At 38.2% G+C, this 26,998-nt stretch overlaps 1 long non-coding RNA gene across 2 annotated transcripts in view; it reads right to left on the minus strand.

The window, feature by feature from the left end:
- The window catches only part of LOC106509119, an 89,601-nt gene that overhangs the window by 26,792 nt on the left and 35,811 nt on the right, over positions 1-26,998 (minus strand). For both annotated transcript variants that reach the window (XR_002347067.1, XR_002347068.1), the window contains exons 2-3: positions 1,600-1,697; positions 638-732 (exon numbers count right to left, since the gene is read on the minus strand). This is a non-coding gene — a long non-coding RNA (uncharacterized LOC106509119). The remainder of the gene's footprint in view (positions 1-637; positions 733-1,599; positions 1,698-26,998) is intronic.

A 26,998-nucleotide genomic window follows, 5' to 3' on the forward strand; every position in this document is an offset into this window, starting at 1 on the left:
TCTAGGTGCAGATTTTTGACCCACGTGACCCTGTGCAGATGATGAGAAAGGAGAAGATCCTGGGTCTAAATGGATTTAATGAATGATCAGATGTGACACTCAAGACTTGTTTTTAGTCTGGGTATTTGAAGAAAGAAGTTTCCAAAAACAGAGGTGGTATTTAAAGGTGTGAGACTGGGAGTTCTCACTGTGGCTCAGTGGTAATGAACCTGACTAGTATCCATGAGGATGTGGGTTCAATCCCTGGCCTTGCTCAGTGGGTTAACAATCTGGCATTGCTGTGAGCTGTAGTGTAAGTTGCAGACGTGGCTCAGATCCTGTGTGGCTGTGGCGTAGGCCAGCAGCAGCTGCTCCAATTCGATCCCTAGCCTGGGAACTTCCATATGCTGTGTGGGCCTAAAAAGCAAAATAAAATAAAATAAAATAAAATAGAAATAAAATAAAGGTGTGAGACTGGATGAGGCCACAAGGGAGAGAGGGTGGAAGAGAAGTGATCTAAGGACTGAGCCCTGGGCACTCAGGGTTGAGGGGTCTGGGAGAGAAGATGCAAATCTATCCAGATATTACTACTCGCTGTAACCAGCATCACCAGAAATGAATATAGTTCAAACTTAATAGAAGTATATTTCTCACTCACATAAAGACCAAAATGGGTGTCCTGATTAATGAGTGACTCTTCTTCCATTCTGTGGCTCCTCAATCTTTAACACATGATTTCTGAGCTCGCTGTATCTGCATCATGCAAGGAGGAAAGAAGGAACATGGAGGATGGTGTATGATAAAATTTTAGGAACCATGCTTAGAAGTGGTACCTGTGGGCCCTTCAAATTGCAAGGGAGATTCAGAAATGCAGTCTAAATAAGTGCTCACGGGAAACAGAAAGCATGTTGCATAAGTAGCTATCCAGGCTCTGCCAAAAGGAGGAACCAGCAAAGGCGGCAGAGAAAAAGTGGCCAATGAGGTATTAGAAAAGTCAGTAGAGCATGATGTCCAAGTGAAGAAAAGATTTCAAAGAGGAGAGAAGGGTCAACTGTGCCCAGTGCTACTGAGAGATTAAGTAAGATGAGGGTTAAGAACTGACCACTGGATTATTATTAACCTTGTTGGTGACTTTGCAATGGCAGAAATGGTAGCGTGACAGGGGCACTGACTTGTTGGAATGAATTCAAGGGAGAAATAAAGAAAGGAAATTGGACAGAGTAGGCATAGATAATTCTTTATGGAAGCTGTTGAATGTATATCACCACAAAGGTTTATCAGCTCTCTTCTTGTTATGGTTGCGGCACAAACCAGATTCACCCTGGTGGTTTAAATGAAGAAACGTTAAGGAAATTACTACTTAAGGAGGTGAGGGCTGGGTTGAGGAAATAAACAACAGATGAAGTTCCAGGCATTAGCTATAGTAGGAAGCCATTATCATCTCCAAACTGAAGGGACAGAAGAAGAGATCAGGTTACTGGAACACAATGAGAGATGAAAGGGCAGAGAAGAGTCACCCAATGGGTGCTGTGGTCATATAGGGAATAATAAGCTGTGCCTCAGGTAGGGTGTGGAACGAAGGAGGAAGCCAAGAAAAACTGCCCAAACATTTACTCTCACCTTCTGATCTTCAAAGATGGATTGAATCTAAGTCCACCAGCAATGGAGCTCAGGAGATATGGTCCATAAGGGTCACCTTCCCATGGCACAAAGAAAGGCTGAAAAGAGTAGAGAATGGATCAGAAGGTGAGGAGGGGAAAGGGCAGAAAATAACAAGCTCAGATGGGTTCCTTGACTTGGATTTCAGAAGTAGAAGGATGTTTGCTCCATCTCACAAAGAACATGTCTTTTGCTTGATTGAGTGCTCATGGGATAGTTACCAAATCACTCCTGTTGACGTTCACATGATGTGAAGAAAAAAGTATGATTACTCCTAATAACACTACGTGGGTTCTGTAAAGACACCATACTTGTGGAGCTTAGCAAATTACGTTTACTTAAGACGGGAAACAAATACTTGACTACCCCTCCCCAAACTGATTCAATGGTAGCAACCATTCCACAGGAAGGGATATATAAGCCCCGCAGTGTTCTAAGGCAGCAAATTGTGTGCATAGCTAAAATAAGGAAGGCTCACTCAATATCTAGGGCTCTTTGTATTTAACTGAAAAGGACGTAAATGTGTATTAGGAATCCACTTGCAAAGCATAGTTTGTGTTATAAAGCCAGGTGATGAGGCAATACAACTAGGTCATATGTGTGCACGCATGCACGCATGCACGCATGTTCCATGCTCAGGAGGGACTTAAGAGGGGTTCCAGAGTATATCAAAATTAGCACAACCACTATGCCCTCTATCCCTGCCCCCTGCTCCTCCCCTTCTGATTTTGTGTAATACAAACACATCCAGGAATCATCGCTTTTTTTGTGGAACGGATAACAGCTTTAACAATATTCATGTTTTCAACAATATCCCATGCACAGCACACTTGAGGTTTCTTTCATAACTCTCCTAATCATCTTCCACCCAATACAATTAGCATTATCTAAATTAGTTATCAGTTTACCAAATTGTCTCCTCCTTTTAAAAAAGTCATACTGCAAAATTATAGGTATAGCCATAGACAGAACCGGTATTCTATGCTTGCAGACATTTGGAGAGAGATAATGTTCTTAATCCTAATTAGAATTCTTTCCCTTTCCTCTATGAACTTCTCAGAATCAGGGGTGACCTTATTTTCATTTGGATAGAGGCATGGTAAATCAGCTGATTTTCATTTGTCTTGCCACACATCACCTCCTATTCAAATGTGTTTATTTAAGCTCTTTTACTATCTTTCTGCATTACTGCTTCTCCCAAAAATACCCATTTGGAATAGATTGCATTTTATTTCCCTTATTCTGCAATATGAGCTTTAGCACATATTAACCGTTGTTTGAACCACAAGCCCTGCCTTTTGAAGTTAGTGTTTCCAAGCTCAGCATTATAATGTTTCTATCAGCATGTCTCAGAAAGACCAGAAAACTCCTGACTGTCCACCAAAATCTGTTCTCCCTTCTTTCCAGAGCACCAGAATTTTAACGAGGCAGATGGATGCCCAGCTAGACATCCTTTGCATCCAAGTATGGTTATGCGACTAAGTTCAGGCCAATGGGATGTGTGCAGCTTTGGGGACCTTCAGGTTTAAAGACATGCCACTTGACCCAATGCACCTCTCTTTCCTAATCCCATAGCTGGAATATGGATATGACTATGTCCATGCTTTGATTAAGCAAAGCTAGCTTTGATTATTCAGACAATGACAATGCCCTAAGGCTTGACAATACTGCAAGGTGGATTCCTGAATAACCATGTGGAGTAGAACTTTCCTAACACCGTGCACTATTCTCCCTAGAACCATCTTCTTTAAACCATTTTATTTAAAATTGCTTTGTTAAAGCAGCTTAACCTCTACTTTACAACCATTATCAAATGGGCTGAACTTTTCAAATATATCAGAAGAGGTGAGATTAGATCAAAGCTTAACTACTCTCAAGAAAAGTATCACTTTCCTTAAGTGCTGTGGAAATCTATGCAAAACTTGGATTGATCCAGAATATTTTCTTTCCTAACCTTGAGGATGAAGTCCAAATTACAAATCTTACTCTCAACATTTAGTCTTTCAAATGTTGTTCATTCAAATTAGGATTTGAAAAAAAAGGAGTTCCTGCTGTGGCACAGTGGGTTAAGAATCCAACTGCAGTGGCTCAGTCTACACTCAGTGGAATGTAGTTCACTCCCATTGGATCCCACATGCCATGGGTGTGGCTAAAAAAAAATCTGAAAAAATTGTTTCTAAATAACACTGTAACCACTGACTAAATTAAAAATAGGATCAATGATCCAGAAACAATCATGTGTCTTTTTATATGTACTTTTTTATTGAGGATTTCCAAATTCAGGTTCAAATGGAATTAGAGTCACCAACAGCAGCAAATGATAATAATAATAAAACAAATAGACTCAAACAAACAAAAAACTCCCTAAAAAACAAAAACACAGAGAAATTTGTATCTTGGTCTTTTTGATTTTCCAGTGGGTGTTTCTGGGTATCCATCTGTTGGTTGCTACAGTGAATAGTATTTGTTGGTGTAATTATGAGTTGTCACTCAAAACAAGAAGACGTTTTCTCAAAGAAAGTTGACTCCTGGAAACATTGTGATATACAGAAATGCACATGATTTCTTTCTTTTCTTCAAGAAAGTGTTCTGCATCTTGCTAATGCAAGAAAGAGCTTATGAGATGGCATTTGGTGCAATAATGAGGCATTTTTAAAAGAACAACAAATCCGCACAAAAGCTTTCTCATGCCCTGAGGCCAAGTAATAGATCCACTTTTTATCTTTTAAATATTCAAGTGATTTGCTATAAATACCCTTTAAATTGTCCCTCTTCCTTTCTGATTTCAAGCTTAGGACAGCACATAAGTGCAAAACCACACACAAACAGAAACTCACACTCAAGAGACTAGTGTACACCACTGACCTTGTGTTCCCGGTAGGGGATCCAGCTTCAGGGTCTTGTGACCGGACATTTTAAAGAGCAGGGATTACTCGATTGTGGCAACTAAAAACTAGGATGCTAAACCCCAGCCATGTGACCCTTGCCTTGAAGTTTAATATTTGAGTTCTCTCTGTGCTCCTAGGTTCAAGGAAAGCAAGTGAAAGAGGCTGGAGATAAACCAAGGACCCAGCCACAAACACGGAAGCGCTGGGCAGAGCCTCCCTTGTTTCTGCAGCACTGCTCATTTCTAATCAGCTTCTCCAGAATCAAACCATTTTCTACACTTCCTTCCACGGATCTGAGTTTTATTATTATTATTATCATTATTATTATTATTATTATTTTGTCTTTTGTCCTTCAAGGGTCGCACCCGTGGCATATGGAGGTTTCTGGGCTAGGGGTTGAATCGAAGCTGTTGCTGCCGGCCTACTCCAGACCCAAGCAACACCAGATCTGAGCTGTGTCTGCGACCTACACCACAGCTCACGGCAACGCCGGATCCTTAACCCATTGAGTGAGGCCAGGGATAGAAACCTGCAACCTCATGGTTCCTAGTTGGATTCGTTTCCACTGCGCTACAACGGTAACTCCCCGGATCTGAGTTTTAAATGTTGGTGTTACTGAGGACGCTGACCTTTACTTTTTTTTAAGTTAATGTATACATTCTGAGGGATTTTATACATGCTTGTGACTTACATAGAGAACTCTCAGTTGGTTATTTTCAGCTGTACCTCCCCTAGAAATCTCAAACTCAAAATAAGCAAGACAGCTTTGAAAGCTCTCTTCAAAAATCCCTCCAGTTCCTATTTAGTGAAGAGACCTAGGGGTAGCCTTCACTCCTCCTTTTCCACCAGCCCCTCCCTCTAAATCTCCTCCTAAGCTAAATCTTGCTGATTCTACTTTTTTGTTTGTTTTTTTACAGCTGCACCTGCAGCATATGGAGGTTCCCAGGCTAGGGGTCAAATTGGAGATTCACCTGCCAACCTACACCACAGTCACAGCAACATGGGATACAGCTTCATCAGTGACCTACACCACATCTCACGGCAATGCAAGATCCTAACCCACTGAGCCAGACCAGGGATCGAGCCCATGTCCTCATGGATACTAGTTGGGTTCGTTACTGCCTGCAGCACCACGGGAACTCCTGATTCTACTTTTTAAGTGTCAACTGTGTCCCTTCCTCCTTATGACTGTTTGTCTGCCCTTATGTCCACACATCCAGTCACTTAAAAGTTTCTAAACTGGACTCCCTAGATCCTGGTTCATCAGTTTCTGACTTTCTGTTCACTCTCATATTGCCACCCACATAATACTTCTAATATGAAATTCTCCCTCTCTGATGGTCCCCAACTTAAAAAAACCCAGGAGCTCCCAAGGGAGCAGAGCTCAAAGCTCTCAGCAAGGTACATGCAACTCCTGGCCCCTCATCTCCAGTCATTGCCCCAAAGCAGTTCCCACCTCCAGCCTTGCTTCAGATAAAGTGAGCTGCTTGTCTCAGTGTCTCAAGTGTAGGTGACTTTGCTCACATTATCAGCATCACTAGGAATGCCACCTCTGCTCTGTTCATTTAGGAACTGGCTCATGCCCTCCTCTTGGCTATCCTGCCTGCATCTCTCTCCATGGGGTTGACCACACCCTCCCTCACACCACCCTTGTGCTTTGCATCTGCCTTCAGAGTGGTTATCTCACTGCAGAGCAATGGTTTGTTTACAAAGTTTTCTGTTTCTCCTGATTAACTGAAAATTCCTTGAGTGTGGGATTGTTGTTTTTAGTCATCTTAGTATCACAGATCTACTAAAGAACCTAACACATAATGAGCTCCATGCATGTTTATTGAACGAATGAATGAACATGCTTGCTGAAGACATGCTTACTGAGTTGCTATGTTAGTCCAGGTTCTTCAGAGAAACAGAACCAACAGCGTACACAAACACACACACACAAATAATATAGATATACTTAAAGGATATTGATTCTAGGAATCAGCTCACATGATTATGGAGGCTGAGAAGACCCACAATCTGCCAATTGCATGCGGAGACCTAGGAAAGCCAATGGTGCAGAGTTCCTGCCATGGCTCAGTGGAAACCAATCTGACTAGAATCCATGAGGATGCAGGTTCAACCCCTGGCCTTGCTCAGTGGGTTAAGGATCCAGCATTATTGTGAGCTGTGGTATAGGTCACAGATGTGGCTCGGATCTGGTGTTGATGTGGCTGTGGTGTAGGCCAGCAGCTACAGCTCCAATTCGACCCCTAACCTGGGAACTTCCATATGTTGAAGGTGCGGCCCTAAAAAGACAAAAAATAAAAACAAAGAAGGAAAGAAAGAAAGAAAGAAAGAAAGAAAGAAAGAAAGAAAGAAAAGAAGGAAAAGAAAAGAAAAGAAGGAAGAAGAAAGAAAGAAAGAAAGAAAGAAAGAAAGAAAGAAAGAAAGAAAGAAAGAAAGAAAGAAAAAAAGAAAGCGAGCCAGTGGTGCAATTTCAGTCCAAGTGCAAAGGCCTGAAAACCAGGGGAGCTGATGGCATTCTTTGAAGATTATGCAAACTCACCGGGGAATGACAAACAAATCAATTATTTCAGCAGCCACATTTATAGAACAAGTTTATAATCTAAGTTATAAATGTATCAATGCTATTTACAAAGTCTCATTTGTTTAAAAAATGTCCCATTTGGAAACTTTCATGAACCCTTTTCACCATTAGCTTTTTAGGTTAATTTGTGAAATAAAGGGCAAGTATGCCATAAGTTCACACAAAGACAGAATCAGTCTTATCCATCTTTTTACATCTACAAGCCTAGGACAAACAATAGATATAAGAACTGAGAAAATTTACTCTTAGCTTTTGGGGAAATCTTTTCATTTATGATAGTAATTGACAGTCTAAAAGTAATGACTTGGCTAGAAGTAGTTCTAGTGGACAGCTGGGAGCAAAATGCCTAATGGGAGTGGGTTCAAAGAAAATGGAAAGAGAGAAATACGTGATGAGTATAGATACCTCTTTCAAGAAGTTTTGCTGCCAAGAGAAGGAGAAAAGTGAGAATGAGAGAGACATTATTAAACGGACAAAGTGTTTATATGCTGAAGGAAATGAATGGTCCATGATGGATCAAAAATCTGGTGAATATGGAGAGAAAGGAAGGATTTGATAGCTTAAGTAGTAAGTGGAGGTGTAACCTAGTATAAAATAATCATCTGGATTATTTCATAATTAAACCACATACACCAACAGCAGATTGTCCGTTTCTTTAAAAGTTAAAAATTCAGTCAACTATACTTTGGTGGTGATCATTTCACAGTATATACACAAATATTGAATTATATTGTACACCTGAAACAAATACAACGTTATATATATGTCAATTATTTCTCAAATTCTAAAAGGTTAAAAATTTAGGGGGTAATGGGATAATTTGAGCAGTTATTTATATGGTGCATTTTATTATTTTTTTTTTATTTTTTGTCTTTTTTTTTTGCTATTTCTTTGGGCCGCTCCCGCGGCATATGGAGGTTCCCAGGCTAGGGGTCGAATCAGAGCTGTAGCCACCGGCCTACGCCAGAGCCACAGCAACGCGGGATCCGAGCCGCGTCTGCAACCTACACCACAGCTCACGGCAACGCCGGATCGTTAACCCACTGAGCAAGGCAGGGATCGAACCCACAACCTCATGGTTCCTAGTCGGATTCGTTAACCACTGTGCCACGACGGGAACTCCAAGTAGCGTTTTTTGAGTAAAAAATTTATCTTAGCAATTAATCTCCTACATATACTTATATGTACATAAAGGAGATTGTCTCAAATAATAGTCAAAGACTGGGAAGACCCTAAAGGCCCATGGGTAGAGCATATCTCCTTGATAGTACATCCATAAAAAGAGCATTATGCAACTGTTGAGAAGCATGAATTAGCTCCATGTGTGTAGACATAGGCTAACCTTTGAGACATATAGAAGGTAAGAAGTGAGGTGAAGAATAATGTATATAATGTACTATCATTTGTGTAAAAATAGAAAAGAAATGCACGTATATGCATGTATATGTTAATATGTAGGCTATATTAACCTCCCATATGGTGCATTTTAAAACATTATATTCTTGGGAGTTCCCGTCGTGGCGCAGTGGTTAACGAATCCGACTAGGAACCATGAGGTTGCGGGTTCGGTCCCTGCCCTTGCTCAGTGGGTTAACGATCCGGCGTTGCCGTGAGCTGTGGTGTAGGTTGCAGACGCGGCTCGGATCCCGCGTTGCTGTGGCTCTGGCGTAGGCCGGTGGCTACAGCTCTGATTCGACCCCTAGCCTGGGAACCTCCATATGCCGCGGGAGCGGCCCAAAGAAATAGCAAAAAAAAAGACAAAAAATAAAAAAATAAATAAAACATTATATTCTTTTGTAAGGACAGAAGGGTAAAATAAAAAGGGCTTTGGTAATTTCTCCTTAATGAGAAACTTAGAGATTAGGTGGCAGAGAGAAAGAGCACTGCTTGGTAGAAGTGAACTTGGCTTTCAAGCCCAGCTCGTCCATAAACTTCTGGGTGCTCAGGGCCTCTCTGAGCACCTGGTTCCTCACTGTTGAATGGTCTCTAGAGTGTTTTTTGTTTGTTTTTTTGAAATGCCTTGTGATGCCAGACCTCCAGCTTGATTTTCATAGTGTGCCACGTTAGCAATGTTCAGGATGCCAGATCATGAAGCAGATGAGTCCTTTCTGGAATTTCCAAAACCCTGAAGTTGCCTGCTCTGGGAAATGCAAGGGAAATGCATGGTGAAACATGCCCTTGTTTGAGCCACTGTTCACAACTGCTTCTCAACACCTGAGCTGCAGCAGAATCATCCAGGTGCTATGAGAATTCTGTCCTTACTCTCAGATATTCCATAATCTGGGTGAGGCCATGGAATCTATATTTTCATAAATTCCCTCATGCAATCCAGAAACTGGCCAAGTTTGAAACCACTGGCATAGAGGGCTGAACCTTTCCTATGTGTTTAAATTTACTAGATTATATTGTTATTATTGACAAGCTTACTTGTCATTGCACTTCAAATGTTTTATTCACCAGCTAAGTGAGATAAATGAGAAAACAGCTCAATCTGCATAATCTTTCTCTGAAACATTAAGTGAATACAAAATAAAGTGTAGTCTACAGTAGCGAAAGCTACTCATATACTTTTCCCCAACATTTTATTACAACTATTTTCAAACATACAGGAAAACTGAAAGGATTATACAGTGAGTAGTTATGCACCCTCCACCTAGATTCCATTATGAACATGTCACTCTACTTGCTTTATCACAAGTGAGTCTATCCATTAATCTATCTTATTCTTTGGATGCATTTCAAGGTAAGCAGCAGATATCATTATGCGTCACTCCTAAAGAACAGAGCATGAATATTACAGAGTTAAATATTTGTTCTTGAATTTTTAACTTTTGAGGTAAAATTTTTCTTACAATTAAATGATCATAAGTGTGATTTAATTAATTTTTCCAAACGCATACCCCTGTCTAGCCTAAACCCCCATTAGATAGAGAATATCATCAATCTTCTCCAGACCAGAAGCACCACAGATCAGTTTTGTGTGTTCTAGAACTTCCTGTATACAGAATTGTACAGTATACATTCTTTTATGCCTGGCTTCTTTTACTCTGCATAACGCTTTTGAAATTCACACATACTGCACAGTTTAATAATTTGCTCCTTTTTTACTGTTGAGTAGCATACCATTCAATAAATTACCAAAATTCTCTTGTTGATGGACACCAGGGCAGTTTCCAGTTTGAGGCTGTATTGAATAAAAGCTTTTATTCTTGTAAGTTTTTAAAAATATATGTTTTCACTTCTCTTAGGCAAATATCCAGGAATGGAATTGTTGGGACATAAGATAGGTGTATATTTAGTTTTAGAAGAATCGTTAGGCTGTTTTCCAAAGAGGCTATACCATTTTACATTCACACCAAGAACGGATGAGAGTTTCACTTATTCTACATTCTCACTAATATTTGCTTATATCAGTCTTTTTTTTTTTTTTAATTTTTAGGGCCACACCTGTGTCATATGGAAGTTCCCAGACTAGGGTTCAAATTGGAGCCACAGCTGCTGGCCTATGCAACAGCCATAGCCATGTGGGACCCAAGTTGTGTCTGTGACCTACACCACAGCTCACGGCAACACCAGATCCTTAATCTGCTGAGTGGGGCCAGGGATCGAACCTGCGTCCTCATGGATACTAGTCGGGTTCATTACTGCTGAGCCACAACAACAATTCCTAAATTTTAACCATTCAGGTAGGTGCGTAATGGTATTCTGTTGTGTCTTAAATTTGCATTTTCTTTATAAATAATGATGATAAGCACATTTTTGTGTACTCATTAGCCATTTGTGTATCTCTATTTTTCAAGTTACCATTCAAATCAGTTTCTAATTTTTAAATTGGGTTGTTTATATTTTGAGTTGTATGTGTTCTTTATACATTCTGGATGTTTATTCTTTGTCAGACATATACTTTGGAAATATCTTCTCCTGATCTGTGATTTGTCTGTTCCGTTTCTTAATAATGTCTTTTGATGAGCAGAGGTTTAAATTTGGTGAAATCTAGGGATTTCCCTTCGTGGTGCAGTGGAAACAAATCTGACTAGAATTCATGAGGATGTGGGTTTGATTCCTGGCCTCGCTCAGTCATTTGGGGATTTGGTGTTGCCGTGAGCTGTGGTGTAGGTCACAAATGTGGCTCAGATCTGGCATTGCTGTGTCTGTGGCATGGGCTGGCAGCTGCAGCTCCGATTCAACCCTTAGCCTGAGAACTTCCATATGTCATGGGTATTGCCCTAAAAGAAAGAAGGAAGGAAAGAAGGAAGGAAGGAAGGAAATAAATCTGGTGAAATCTAATTTATCAGATTTTTCTCTTTTATTGTCTATGTTCTCTGTGTCCTGCCTAAGAAGCATTTGCCTACCCTCGAGTTGCAAAAATATTATCTTTTACTTTAAAAATCATTAGTGTTCTATCTTTTACATTTAAGTCTATGATCCATCTTGAATTGATATTTCCGTATGATGTGATGTAAGATCAATATTCTTTTTAAATGTTCCCATATGGATATCCAGTTGTTCCAGCACCAGCTGTTGAAAATACTTTCTTTCCAAATTCGATTATTTTGGTACTTTTATCAAAAATCAAATGGCAGTAAGTGTGGGCTCGATTCAGCCTCATTGCTTATTTATCTGTCTGTATGCCAATACTACATATTTTGAATATTGCTTGCTTCATAATAAATCATAAAATCAGATAGCAAAGTAACTGATAAATCATAAAATCAGATAGCAAAATAACTTTGCACTTATTTTTAAAGATCTTACAAGATATTACAGGTCCTTTGCATTTCCATATACATTTTAGAATCAAAATCTATTCAGATACATTTTTTTTTTTTTTTTTCAGTTTTGGCCTCTCTGCAGTATGTAGAGGTCCTGAGCCAGCAATCAGATCTGAGCTGCAGTCACGACCTAAACCGCAGCTGTGGCAACACTGGGAGATGGAACCTGTGTCCCAGCACTCCCCAGACGCCACTAATCCCAGTGCTGTGCCACAGCGGGAACTCTTATTCATATGCTCTTAAAAAAGAAAGTTTAAAGGGGTTTAATATGGCCATGCATCCAAATAGAGTTCCATGCATCCAAGAAGAGTTTTATGAATTTATGTTCTCTGTATAGATTGAGACACTAACACATCTTAGGATCACATGCTTCATCATGGGAATCAATTTTTCTTCCCATTTGTGTATCAGCTACTGTCAAATCACATGGTATATTGCCTCTACCAGTGAACCATTTGTCCTTAGAGAGCAGCATTGCATTTTTAGGACTGGATTAACTAACCAGGTCCTATCACATCATAAACACAATCAGCCACAATAACAAAATAGTTCATTACCTTGACTAAACCAAGTAAATTCAAATATCAAATTTTTAACTGAAATATTAAAAAAATTGTCTTATTTCAAATCAATCCTATTGAACAAGTTGAAACAAAGTTTGTAATTTCTAAAATGTTTAGGAATGTGAATTAAACTATTCTCCAAACTAAATTTGAAGAAGAAAAATCATTCTGATTGCTGGGTGAGTTTTAAATAAAGATTTCTATAAAAATACAGCTTACAATAACTTAAATATTCTTTCTGCAGGGTATCATAGAGTGATACTCTCCAAAGCCAAGTTATTTTATCCATCATATGGTAATTAATAACAACAGGGTAGCAGAGCTTCTCCTTTTAAATTCTAGTCAATTCCACCCTTTCCAAAAGATTCTTTCTATATTGAGAAAATGGTTTTGAAAAAAAGAATAACTCATGGAAAGAGAAAGGGAAAAAGAAGTCTTTCTTATAAAATTAGATCTTCTTTAGCAGACACTGGCATGTACTTAACATATTCACAGAAGTATCCCCTCCAGTTATATTGCAGAAGCCATGCAAATAATAATTGTGGCTAAGTGCACTACATTGACAGTCAATATTGTATTTTCCAAGCTTGTACTCATTATTCTTTATAGTATTCATGCATTTTGTGAAAGATCAAAAGATTTACATATCATATGGAGTGCTTTAGGGAATAACTTGCTGAGTACTTTAAATGCACAATGTTCCATAGCCTTTTAAATACGGATTTCACTTCTCTCTTCTTTGTGATAAAGAAATAACAAGATAGAGCCAGATGTTTTTCTTAATATAATAAAATGTCTATTTTAAAATATAAGATAAAAGTTAGATATTTTATCTGTTATTCTAAATACAATTCTATGATCCAAAATAATAAATTGTGGTTTTCCTTCCTTATGTGTATTGAAAAAGTATCCATATGACCAAATTCTGATAGATTCTCAAGCAATCTATTACAAAAATACACCACAACTTTTACTGAAGTTACTAAATAACAGAATTGATTCATCTGCCTGAAGACACTGATAGTGTGGCCCTTCTGAAAACTCAGAACAGGACTCCAAGGCCTTCATTCCAAAGCTTTAATAAAAATAAGGTAGGAGGAATTAGCAACAGGCATTTTTCAGTGGGCATGAATGTAAAAATATAAGGGGGAAAATTCTTAAGAAAAAAGGGATCTGGTTTACTGGCTCTGAATTTCCCTTACCCAAGATGAACAGAAAAGGAGTTTGAAGGGTTTACCATTCTGAGACTTTCCATAAGTTCATCAGCAATAAGGTTATTATCAACAATAACATTAAGAGACCGTTATCGACATGGACAACAAAAGAAGACACTGCTCTTCAAACAGCAGTTTTACAAACATAAAAATTTCCTCAAATCATCTACGCCAATGTGAATCACACCAGAAAGACACACTCCCCAATACCCTCAAAAATGTTAGTTATTAGGAGTTCCCACTGTGGCTCAGCAGGTTAAAAATCCCAGTAATATTCATAAGGATGCAGGTTTGATCCCTGCCTCACTCAGTGGGTTAAGCATCCAGCATTGCCGTGAGCTGTGGTATAGGTTGCAGACACAGCTCAGATCCAGCTCAGTTGCTGTGGCTGTGGTGTAGGCCAGCAGCTGCAGCTCCGTTTTGACCCCTAGTCTAGGAACTTCCATATGCCATGGGTGCGGCCCTAAAAAGAAAAAAAAAAAATTAGTGATTAGATATTTTAAGAACACAGATTTCTGGGGTTGGTTTTTTCCCCCTGATAAATCACACTCGTTTGTTTATTTAACATGAGTCATCCAAATCAATTATTTCAGTTTATTTTATTTTACACAAGAAATAGATTTATTAAGATGCTTGTGAGAGGTGCAAGCAGGCAGGCACGGAAGGTCTGCCCTAATCAATAATTTTAATATCAAGGTTTTTGTTTTTGTTTTTGCAGTCATTTTGCCCTAGTGCTTTCTATAGCATGTATCTTCAAAAGAGAAATAAGGAGGGGACAATCGAAGCAGAGGACGGAAGGAAAGATAATGTTTAAGGACAGGAGTGCTGGCCCGATATCACCATAGGATCCTGAACAGATGACGCAATTACACTTTCCAATCCAGTCAAATATGCAAAAATTTTGCAACACTAGAAAGCACACAAGAAGGAGGCTGAACACTGAGTGAGCCAATTCAAAGCATATGCTTCAGCCGCTGGTAGATGGGTGTCACTCACTCATATGTAACCACATCGCACAAGGGTGCTCATAAACATCCTTTATTTCATCCATTCCTGTCACAGTGTTTTCCTGCCACAGACCAAATTTTGGCAGAGGGCCATGGATAAGAGAAGGGGAGGTTCATCATAAAGCCTTTCTTCCTGAGAAACCCTTGTCTTCTGACTGTGGGGGGAAAAAAATGCTGGGAAAAACTGAGAGTATATTGATTTGGAGCATTTCATTTTATTCCAGAACAAACGAATGAAAACTGTTCTTTAATGAAGCATAACAGTGTAGAGAATTCTGCTTAAATATTTGCTCAGATAATATTTTCTTACTCTGAAGCTATGAATCTGGCAACAGAGACAGATTAATAATAGCAATGAGCCCTGTGGCTGTTTGAAGAGAGACTCTGTGTATCCAGAGGTAGCCATCAAATAAGCCCTGATAACTTATACCACAGAACCGTACACAGATTGCCAGGGGGCTCTCCTCCAGGAGGCTGAATGTTTAAAGCTATGACACTGGCCCCTCTACATCCTAGAGTGTCACTGTAGAGAATGCTACAGAAACTACAAAGTCAGAAAGCACATGAAACGTGCCATCTGATTCAGCTTCAGCTTCAGACATACTGTCTCAAAACACTTGAAGAAAAACTGCAGTTTTTCAACCTATAGCTACATTCAGCATCACGATAAGGAAGATGTCTGGATAATAATCCTGAACTAAAGGAGCCAAAAACATAAAGTAGTGATCTTCAGGGGGAAGAAAAAATATATGTATGTACAACTAAAGAAATAGGGCTTTTTTTTTTTTTTTCATTTATGATGAGAAGGAGAGGAAGAAACAACAAAATGAGATTCTGGCTTTCCTGTTAGACCCTCAGACCATTTACATTCAACACTGGTGACATGCAAAATAATGGGCACTAGCAAGGTTGCTGGTGACCTTGGAAATTGATACAATCTTTGTAGAGGGCAATCTGGCAATGCATATCAAAAATCTTTAAAGTAGACTTAGAAATTTCTCCTCTATGAATTTACACTGAGGAAATAAATAAAAAGAAATGAAAAAAAATGTTCATTTTGGTTTTGTTTCTAACAGCTGAAAATTTAAAACAAAATGAATATTCAAAAATAGGGGGTGGGTTATAAATATATATAGAAAATATACAATGTCTATAAGAATTTAATATCAGCTTTTGATATTAATATGCAGATTTGATATGAAAATATGTTCACAATATATCAGGTGAAAAGCATATTACAGAGCAAAATTTTGGCATGTTTTTGAGTTCATAAAATATGTGTTTTATGTATCTCCAAGCACAGAAGAAGAATGGTGATTATCTCAGGTAAAATGTAAATGAACTTTTGCTATTTTTCTTACTCTTTTTACTGTTGTCTAACATTATGTTCACATGTTCATTTAAAACTAAAGCTATAAAACTGTTTCCATTTTAACAAATAAAAAAGCAATGCATTTTATTTTAAAATAAAAACTTTTTTGGGTGCTCAGCACCAAATTCTACTTTAATACATAAACTCATACCGAAGTGATTATTATTATATATTTTTTAAAAAGCAAATCCCGAAACTTTGACCAAAGGTAGCACTATTAATGAGGGTTCAGTTACAGAGAACAGAATCTACTCTGGTTCACTGAGGCAGAAATGGAATTATTACATTATATAAGCATGGCCAATGGAATGGGTGAGATGGTCAAACAAACAGATTCCAGAAACAGCCCAAAGCAGTAGATCTATTATTTCTTCTTAACTCAGTTTTTAGTAAACATATCTTGTAAAAACCAAAGTACATTTGAGTCTCTAGCTGCAAGGGAGTCTAGGAAATGTAGTTCTTAGATTTCTAGTTTCTGCAGTATAGGAAAGCACACAAAAAGGAGATTAAATGTTGATGGGTCAATCTAAAATATATGCTTCAGCAACTGAGTAGAAGAATGTCAGTTAATATGCAGACAGATTTCTATTACTATTCTGCCAAATGATTGTTGTAAACCCTCTCTGCAGAGTTTCTATTCATATACCAAGGCTGACAGAGAGAAATAAGTGCGTGGATGAAACATGTCTAAAAACCAAACAAGCCAGAAAAATAGAGTTGGTAAATTTATCAATTATCCTTCTCTTTCAACTTCAACTTGTTCAAATAAATCTTTTAATGAGATATATTTTTTAATAATTTGAAGTTCTTAATATGCATGTTTAATGAAATTCGAACACTCTTCTCAAATCCATACATAATTTTATTTGATTTGTTTATAGTCTTTAATCGAAGCAAGTAGTTTTAGCTGAATAATTATCATTCTAAATTAAATAGCAGCAAATATGCTTAGTTCATACATTTCTTCTGAGTTCTCACCTGCAGCGGTATTTTCAGAGAACGGTACATATAATCTTCATATATTTTTTATATGTCTTTTAACATATGGGTATGTGTATCTGTTCTTACTCTTTCACTGTCAATGATGTTTTTTCACCCTCTCCACTTTCTCTACCTGAAAGATATTACTTAGCCTTCAAGACTCAATCCAAAACCTCCTCTGAGAAGGTTATCCAAATTTCCTGTCAGAATTTTATTATTTTTACCCTCTTTCTCTGTACTGTCACTATTAGAAGACTTAACATGGTATATTGTAGGGAGTATAATACCTATCTCCATTACTATCCTTTCCCCTCACACCAGGAGCAATCTGAGAACGGGTTTTGGTTATGCAACCATCTCAGGAGCTTAGGGTTGGGAGTATGGTGGTGAGAGTACTAAGAATAGAAGACGATTGATCTTCCAAAGGAAAATTAGCAAGGTCTTATCAGAAGGAGAAAGAAAACCAGTGAATGGCTACTGCACAGTAAAGAAAACACCGTCCGTGGACCTCAAAGGCGTTTCAAAGAGGAAAAAGTCCATCTTAAGGCTGATTCCATTTAAATAACATTCTCAACATGACAAAAGTATAGAGATGGAGAAGAGATGAGTGATTGACAGGGGTTAAGATTGATGGTGGAGATGAAAAGTGGGTATGACTATAAACGGTGATGAAATAGTTCTATATATTGATTGTGGTGGTGGTTGCACAAATATACGCAGATCAGAGTTCTGAAGAAAAGAATATGTGATCCAACTCTTATCCAATGAGGCAAATGTTATTCTTACATGAAAGCTACAGGTAAATATATTCACACTAAGGGTGTGTGTGGGGGAACCCTCAGAAATAAAGCATCCATATACCCTTCTGGAAAAAAATACTTGTCTATGGACATACCACCCTGAACATGCCTGATCTCATCTGGAAAAACACTACTTGATGATTAAATTCATCTTATTCTGTGATTAGTCAAAATTTATAACTTAGAATGGACGCTGTTGTAAGAGGACTGGCAATGAGCATTATAGTTATATAAATCTATTAAATGACATTATGACACATTTTTAAAGAACAGAATGTATATACACAATGGAATACTACTCAGCCATAAAAAGAACAAAATAATGCCATCTGCAGCAGCATGGATGGAACTAGAGACTCTCATACTGAGTGAAGTAAGTCAGAAAGAGAAAGACAAATACCATATGATATCACTTATATCTGGAATCTAACATATGGCACAAATGAACCCTTCCACAGAAAAGAAAACCATGAACTTGGAGAATAGACTTGCAGTTGCCAAGGGGGAGGGGGAGGGATTAGGATGGATTGGGAGCTTGGGATTAATAGATGTAGACTATTGCCTTTGGAATGGATAAGCAATGAGATCCTGCAGTGTAGCACTGGGAACTATGTCTAGTCACCTGTGATGGAGCATGATAATGTGAGAAAATAGAACGTATATATGTATGTGTAACTGGGTCACCATGCTGTACAGCAGAAAAAACATGTATTGGGGAAATTAAAAAAAAAAAGAACAGAATCTCAATATTACAGACCGGGCATTGTACAAATAATAACACAAAAATTGGGACATGAGCATAGAGGATAAGAGAGCATGTAAGAATGCAAATAGCCTCTTATTTTACAGAAAAGCTTAATTGGTGATGTCTAATATTGAAATATAATGCAACTTCAATTTTAAGTTTGTTATAATCTTTTTTTTTCAACTTAGATCATGTGGAAAATGTTAATTCTTACCATGAAAACATATTTAGTTCGTTTCACAATTCCTTTTTTTTTTCTTTTTTTCTTTTTGTCTTTTTGCCTTTTCTAGGGCCATTCCCATAGCACATGGAGATTCCCAGGCTAGGGGTCTAATAGGAGCTGTAGTTGCTGGCCTACACCAGAGCCACAGCAACAAGGAATCCTAACCGCATCTGCAAACTACACCACAGCTCACGGCAACACCGGATCCTTAACCCACTGAGCAAGGCCAGGGATTGAACCCAAAACTTCATGGTTCCTAATCGGATTTGTTAACCACTGCTCCATGACGGGAACTCCTGTTTCACAATTTCTAAAGTCTTTCCCCAAAATTATATGTATTTTGTTTTTGTGTTATTACTCACTGACTTTGAAAACAAAGGAGACAGGTTTTGGGGTGGGGGAGGGATGGATTTGAGGTTTGGCATTGGCATATGCACACTGTGGTACATGGAATGATTGGCCAATAGGGACCTGCTGGGAACTCTATCCAATATTCTGTGATAATCTATACAGGAAAAGAATCTGAAAAAGAATGGATGTGCCTATATGTATAACTGAATCATTTTGTTGTACAGTAGAAATTATCACAACATTGTAAATCAACTATAATTCAATAAAACCTAAAAAAACTTCTACATTATGGTCTCCATTTTATAAAAGCATTTTCTCTCTCCCTCCACCTTCTCTCTATTTGCAAGTGTATACACATAGAAGTATCTGCAAATATGCTCATCTAAAGTAATAATATTATTCTAAGTGATTGAATTTGAGGTGACTTTACTTTTTTAATTTTAGAAAAATTAGAAATTTTATTTATTTATTTATTTTTGGCCATGGCATGCAGAGGCTTGATGTGGGATCTCAGTTCCCAGACCAGGGACGAACCTGGGCCATAGCAGTGAAAGTGCTGAATCATAACTACTAGACCACCAGGGAGCTCCTTTTATTTTACCTTATTAGGGAGGGGTGATTTTAAAATATTCAAAATTATTTGTCAATGTCTGATTCTTTTCTATGTGTATGTTTCATTTTTAGTAAAATAGTGGTTTTTCTTATTTAAAAATACAGATATGAAATAGGCCACAGAACAATATTAGAAAATATATCAACAGTTGTCATTTCATGGTGGCATATTTTATTAAATGTTTTTTTGTTTGTACTTTAATGTTTCTTAATTTTTAGAAATAAATAAAATTCTAATTAAAAAAAAAAGATGAGTGGAAACCTGAGCAGCTGAGGGAGACTTTGCCAATATCTGAAATTTACTGTTGAGATTAAGGTTAGATTAAAAAAACAATAGCTCAGGAGGACAGAAGGATCAAGAAACACTGGCTCCATTTTTAGGTTCTTTCTCTGCACTGCTCTAAATCACTTAACATTTTTCAATTTATTTATAGTCAGATTTTTATTTATTTATAGTCATGCTAGCCAATTAACAGTGTGCCCACTATCTTAGTGATCTGGGTTTTCAACAAAAGATGTGGTGCTAGAGCTTCTCAACTCCATTGATTTGAAGGGCTATCTGTGAGTGCTTCGGTTCACATGATTTCATTTGGTGCCCTGGGAAAGGACTGGACAGTTCTCACAGCCAAATGAAAGGCACTCTGAAATTGGGAGATAGGCAACAAGGTGTGGAACAAGTAAATGCTACAAGTCAATGCTACGAGTAAGTGCTACTGCTACTTAAAGACAATCTACTGTAAGATTTACTATTCACAAGTACTTCCAAAGCTCCTACTTTGACACTGGCTCACTTATTTGCAGATTTGTGTGGGTTATCCCACCTAAATGAAGGGAGAGAAAGCTGGGGACTTGACCCAGTACAGTTGGTATTACTGCGAAGCACACTTTCCATGACTGTCCAGAGAAGTGGGCTGGAATTGGACAGCTGAGCTGATTTTTCTGGGAATCAAATAAAAACTTAGAGGAGCATCTGCTAATCAGAACAGCTAAAACACATCAAATGCTTACTGTGGATCTGCAATCGTACTAAGCATGTGACATAATAAAATACTAAGTATCTTATTTATTAGTCTTTATGATCTCTATTACCTTCATTTTATAGATGAGGAAATTGACAATTGCAGAAGTTAAGAAACTTACCCTAGGTTATATGATCACACAGCTGGGTATTATAGGATCCAAACTAAGATCCCATTGTATGTCCTTGTTGATAATCTGCTGCCGATAAGGAGGCTTAGAAAGACTGATGATAACTACAGGATGAGACAAAATTTCAATACAGGAAGGAAGAAATATTCCTCTTGATTTTAAACCCGAGTACAATTTCATTTATACGGTACAGCCAAATGAAACAATACCAAGACATAAATTGAAAATAACAATATAGATAATGCCTATTCTAAAACCACAATTAGGTACAACTACTATGGAAAACAGTATGGAGGTTCCTCAGAAAACTAAATATAGAACTACCATATGATCCAGCAATCCCACTCCTAGGCATATATCCAGACAAAGCTTTCACTGAAAAAGATACATGTACCCCTATGTTCACTGCAGCACTGCTCACAATAGCCAAGACATGGAAACAACCTAAATGTCCCCTGACAGAAGAATGGATTAAGAAGATGTGGTACATATACATAATGGAATACTACTCAGCCATAAAAAAGAACAAAATAATGCCATTTGTAGCAACATGCATGGAATTAGAGATTCTCATAGTAAGTGAAGTAAGTCAGAAGGAAAAAGACAAATACCACATGATATCACTTATAACTGGAATCTAATATATGGCACAAATGAGCCTATCTACAGAAAAGAAATAAACTCACAGGCATGAAGAACAGACTTGTGGTTGCCAAGAGGGAGGGGGAGGGACTGGGAGATACTGGGAGTCTGGGGTTAGTAGATGCAAACTATTGATTTGGAATGGATAAGTAATGAGATTCTGCCGCATAGCACAAGGAACTATATCTGGTCATGTGTGATGGAACATGATGGAGGATAATGTGAAAAAAAGAATGTATGGATGTATAGCTGGGTCACTTTGCTGTGCAGCAAAAATTGACAGAACATTATAAATCCAATAATTTAAAAAAATTTAAAAAATAAAACCACACAGCCACTTAAAAACCCTATGGATTTATCAGAATACAAATAAAAGAGTAATAAATGCACTTTACAGAAATAAATGCATAAAGGTATAACGAACCAGCCAATTTGTCCTGAGGCAAGATCATTCAACAGTTCTAAAGTCACAGGTATTTAGAGCCTATTTAAAATATTACTTCTTTATAATGTATGTAATTTTAATCAGATGATAATGATTTCTATTTAAGGACCACAGAGAGTGGATAATACAAAAACCACTTGTATTTCACTTTGATTTGCTATTTATATTATTTCTGCAGCAACGGATTTACCTTCTTACTGAATGTTGCTTATTCAGAGTGGTAAATCAGTTTGTTTTCCCCGAATGTAAACCAACTGAGTAAGCCGAGGAGTGTTCACATGTTAAAAGGAAGAAGGGAGTTCCCATAGTGGCGCAGCGGAAATGAATCCGACTAGGAACCATGAGGTTTCAGGTTTGATCCTTGGCTTTGCTCAGTGGGTTAAGGATCTGGCATCGCCATGAGCATGGTGTAGGTTGCAGACATGGCTCAAATCTGGTGTTTCTGTGGTTGTGGTGTAGGCCAGCAGCTGTAGTTCCAATTAGACCCCTAGCCTGGGAACCTCCATATGCCAGGAGTGCAGCCCCAAAAAAGCAAAAAGAAGAAGAAGAAGAAGAAGGTTCCAAGTGGTAGTAAGCATGCATTTTCTGCATGGTGCACAGATTTTGTGATGCAGAAGACTAAACTTGTTAATCTTCGATGACATTGAAGAAGTACATGTCTTCATGGAGTTTATATCTAGTTGCAGAGATAAAATGTTCACATATAAGACACCTTAAATTTTTGAAGCAGTACATTAACAAAAGCAAAAAAGATAAGATGTAAAATATAATGAAATACAAAAGTTCTAAGGCTATGCAAAGAGTAACATGATTAGAACAAAGATATAATTAGCAAGTGGAGATTTTTAAACTGAGTTTATACGAAGCCATCCTAGGATGAAAAGCTGATAAAAAATAATCCCTGGAGTTCCTGTTGTGGCTCAGCAAAAATGAATCCGACTAGAAACCTTGAAGTTTTGGGTTCAATCTCTGGCCTCGTTCAGTAGGTTAAGGATCTGGCGTTGCCATGAGCTGTGGTGTAGGTCACAGATGTGGTTTGGATCCTGTATTGCTGTGGCTGTGGTGTAGGCTGGCAGCTGTATCTCCGATTGGACCCTTGGCCTGGGAACCTCCATATGCCGTGGGTGTGGCCGTACAAAGCAAAAAAATAAAAAAATTTTTAAAAACCCAATGCCTAGTCTAAATTGCACAAAAAGCTGATACTTGATAGAGTGTTTTTCATGTTAAATATGCCAAGAGACATGCATGGTCCTCTATCAGTAGAGTTTTAAAGTGAACTCTGCTTTTCCTTTAACAAGATTTTCAATAGTTCTTTTGGTTTCTCTTTGTGAAATAAAAATTTCAATGCTTTTCTTAGATATTAGAGGCTAACAATGTCAGATGTAAATTGCCTTTCACTCCATTCATGTTTGAATTTATTTGAGCAGAGGAGCATGGACATAAAAGTCTTAATTTAATATACATTTCAAGATAAATAACTATTAGTTCGATTATATTATGCCAAGGTGAGCAGCTGGATGACTCATAGTCAATAAGGAAAACGTCACTATACAATGACACACAGATAAAATTGAAATATATGGTATAAAAGGGATTATTTTAGTCCCAGAAGAAAATGAACATTTCATGGTACTTTTTAATGTAGAATGACTTTAACTTCACCTTTGTACACAGAAGTTTAGAAACTATTTCACCTAACAACCTGCTTTTTTTTGCTGTGAGCCTGTCTCTGAAGCCTGCCATTGAAAGTTCTCTTATCATATTTTCTATTATAAATGTCTTCAAATCCCAAACTCTGTAATCCTGGCATGACTCATAATGACCAGAGAGCTGTAAAAGAAATCCCAGGGGAACCATTTCTGTCTCTGAACTTACACTCAGCTCTTTTTTATATCTGTACAAGATATATAGCTGAACATGATCTAATGCATTATTTCAGCTCAGCCTCAGCAAAAGGATCGAACATCGTGGGTATACTCATTCCATTCCACTGACCACTAATGGAAATTGTCACAAGAGAGCACTGGCGAAGGGGTGGTTCTATAAGTTGGACTCCATATCGTTTCATACACACACACATACACACACACACACACACACACACACACTTACTTCAGCTCTACTCTGCCCTTTAAAAAAACAACAAAAACATACTGGATATCTGCCTACTATTTCTTTTGAACAAAATGTTCTGTCACTTTAAAAACATGTGTTTTAAAACTCTTGTCCCGAAAGATGAGATATAATGCCTCAGTTCTGTCTTCCAACTTAAAACCACTATATTTAGAGGCAAATTCTCAATAGGAAATACTGTCTATCAATAAAGAGAAATACAGAGAAGTAATTAGTTTATCAAATAAAATACAGTTAAAACAAGTGCAATTGGGAGTTCCCATTGTGGTGCAGCAGAAACGAATCGGACCAGTATCCATGAGAATGTGGGTGTGATCCTTGGCCTCGTTCAGTGGGTCAGGGATCCTCCGTTGCCATGAGCTGTGGTGCAGGCTGCAGACGTGACGTGGATCTGGCATTGCTGTGGCTGTGGCATAGGCCGGCAGCTGTAGCTCTGTGATTCGACCCCTCACCTGTGGACTTCCATATGCTGTGGGTGCAGCCCTAAAACAACAACAACAACAACAACAACAACAACAACAACAACAACAACAAGTGAAGGAGTTCCTGTCAGGGTGCAGCAGAAACAAATCCAATTAGGAACCATGAGGTTGCGGGTTCGATCCCTGGCCTCACTCAGTGGGTTAAGGATCTGGCATTGCCATGAGCTATGGTGCAGGTCAAAGACATAGCTCGGATCTGGCGTTGCTGTGGCTCTGGCATAGGCCGGCAGCTGTTGCTCCAATTTGACCCCTAGCCTGGGAACCTCCATATGCTCTAAAAAGACAAAAAGCCAAAAAAAAAGCAAGTGAAATTAAAGGGCAGGGCTTAAGGGGTCAAAACATGATCAAGGAACTCCACTTATATCTTACTCAAGGTATCTAAATCAAAATTCTTTGCATGAATTTAAGATTATGTAAGCGTAAAACTGTACTCTCATAAAATGCATTTGCACTTGTACACACATAAACCCACAAGAATGGGCTAAGTCCAGTGGCCTCAGAGTTATCTACCTGGCACGTGTGCCTGGTGGTTCATTTTAGGCTCACTCTGACTGGGTGCTGCCACAGCATTGTTCTCTTGGAGCAAGCTGCCCTTGGAAATGGCAGACATAAATTTATTTGAAAACACTGACAACTGTAGAGAAATAAGATTCAGCAAAGAAATTTGAAATAAAATTCACTTTATTCTTACCCTAAATGAATGTGATATCCAATAAAAATTACTAGAGCATCACACTTTCAAAGTGGTCTTTCATTACCCATGAGCTCATGTGGTTCTCTGGTCCTACAAGGTGGGGACTATTTCATTCAGTTTATATTGTATTGAAACTAGGAGAAATGGGAGGTTAATTTGACAGAAACTCAGATTTTCTGACTCCATGTTCCCTGAAGGGAACAAATTCACCTCTGATTAAAAGTTTGACATTCCGGAGTTCCCGTCGTGGTGCAGTGGTGAACGAATCCGACTAGGAACCATGAGGTTGCAGGTTCGGTCCCTGCCCTTGCTCAGTGGGTTAGCGATCTGGCGTTGCTGTGAGCTGTGGTGTAGGTTGCAGATGCGGCTCGGATCCCACGTTGCTGTGGCTCTGGCATAGGCCGGAGGCTACAGCTCCGATTAGACCCCTAGCCTGGGAACCTCCATATGCCGCGGGAGCGGCTCAAGAAACAGCAAAAAGACAAAAAAATAAAAAAATAAAATTTGACATTCCTTGATTCAAAGGAAATACCAGAATTTTGATATCTTATGATCTCTGCAGGCAAAAATTCCCTCTCAATGATGACATATGGTCTATGGAAGAGAGAGAGAGCATTTTGATGTGAAGATAGATGAACATTTCAAGTATATTCTTGGACACATGAAAATTTTCACTAGTTCTTCCCATTATTTATTACAAATGGGAGTCATGTGAATATGAATATACAAGAATAATGCTGAAGGCATCAAAATGCTTTCAAAATGCAATTCAAGGGACTGGGGTGCAAATGCTTTTTCAGAATTATGGCAATTAAGTCCTTAAAAGAATCTTATTTCATTCACGGTGAGCAACAATTCATCTGAGCTAATTTATGTGGCTGTGGAAGAAAAAGAATCTCATCTCAATTTAAACTTATAACAGATCTTTTGACTACATTGACTCATATTTTCTAATTAGTCACTAGACAGTTGAATCAACTAATCGTTACTAATCTGTAATAATGGTCAAACTAGTTGTGTGTGACATCAAACTAATACAAAGAGATATTAAATCTCTGGTAGTCACTTTAGACCACAGTGAGAAATTAGTTTATTTTACTAATTTACTTTTTTACCCTATTGAAAATTTGGCACATGTACACAATAACAGAAATATTCAAACAGTATGAAACAATACCCAGTAAAACCCAAGTGTCAGATCACTTGACTCCCATTCCCAGAGTTAACCACTGTTAAATGCTTCTTGCTTTTCTCCAGACATAGCTTACATATTAACATATACATGCATATACGTGCATTTCTTTTCTATTTTTACACAAATGATAGTACATTATATACATTATTCTTCACCTCACTTCTTACCTTCTGTATGTCTCAAAGGTTAGCCTATGTCTACACACATGGAGCTAATTCATGCTTCTCAACAGTTGCATAATGCTCTTTTTATGGATGTACTATCAAGGAGATATGCTCTACCCATGGGCCTTTAGGGTCTTCCCAGTCTTTGACTATTATTTGAGACAATCTCCTTTATGTACATATAAGTATATGTGGGAGATTAATTGCTAAGATAAATTTTTTACTCAAAAACGCTACTTGGAGTTCCTGTCATGGCGCAGTGGTTAACGAATCCGACTAGGAACCATGAGGTTGCAGGTTCGATCCCTGGCCTTGCTCAGTGGGTTAACAATCCGGCG

The sequence above is a fragment of the Sus scrofa genome, chromosome 1, assembly GCF_000003025.6.
Source record: "Sus scrofa isolate TJ Tabasco breed Duroc chromosome 1, Sscrofa11.1, whole genome shotgun sequence".
Classification (NCBI taxonomy): domain Eukaryota; kingdom Metazoa; phylum Chordata; class Mammalia; order Artiodactyla; family Suidae; genus Sus; species Sus scrofa.